This window comes from Priapulus caudatus, unplaced genomic scaffold (assembly GCF_000485595.1).
Source record: "Priapulus caudatus unplaced genomic scaffold, Priapulus_caudatus-5.0.1 Scaffold126, whole genome shotgun sequence".
Lineage (NCBI taxonomy): Eukaryota > Metazoa > Priapulida > Priapulimorpha > Priapulimorphida > Priapulidae > Priapulus > Priapulus caudatus.
In genome coordinates this window covers 730,268-730,874 of record NW_014577187.1, presented here as the reverse complement: position 1 = coordinate 730,874, position 607 = coordinate 730,268, and positions in this window count along the sequence as shown.

Here is a 607-nt window from a genome sequence, read left to right as displayed (position 1 = left end):
GAGAGAGAGAGAGAGAGAGAGAGAGAGAGAGAGAGAGAGAGAGAGAGAGAGAGAGAGAGAGATAGTGAAATAGAGGGAGAAGGTTAATTCGAATGGCTCGATAGTGCTACCGCAGCCGCTGCTGTTGCACGCGCTCCCCAGTAGCCATATAACCACTAGCTACTATGCATGTTATCATGTTAATGTTTAGCCTTCAATGTCAGGGTTACGCGAATCCATGTAAACTAAAGCAGACGGGTGCGCGGTGAATCAGAAATGAGCGATGTAACAGCTGGTAGACCCAGATATCACGGCGATTGTGATGAATCCCTGAGCAGCAATGAATATGATTACGTTTAAGATACTGCTACAGGAAAAGGCAACGAGAAACCACATCGTTATGTTCCCCATAATACAAGCTCACCTAGGCAGCTTCCCCTTTAGATTTCAAAGAGAGAGAGATAATTAAATACGTCTAAATGATCGTAAAATGTGGTATCGGTGTAATGTATGATAGAACATTCAGTCATTTATTTCGATCTTAATCTACAAACAATTTTGAGAGTCATTGCTCAGTGAGGTCAAGAAATTATGCTCCTCCTCTACCCTACTAGAGATTTGCTCAGGC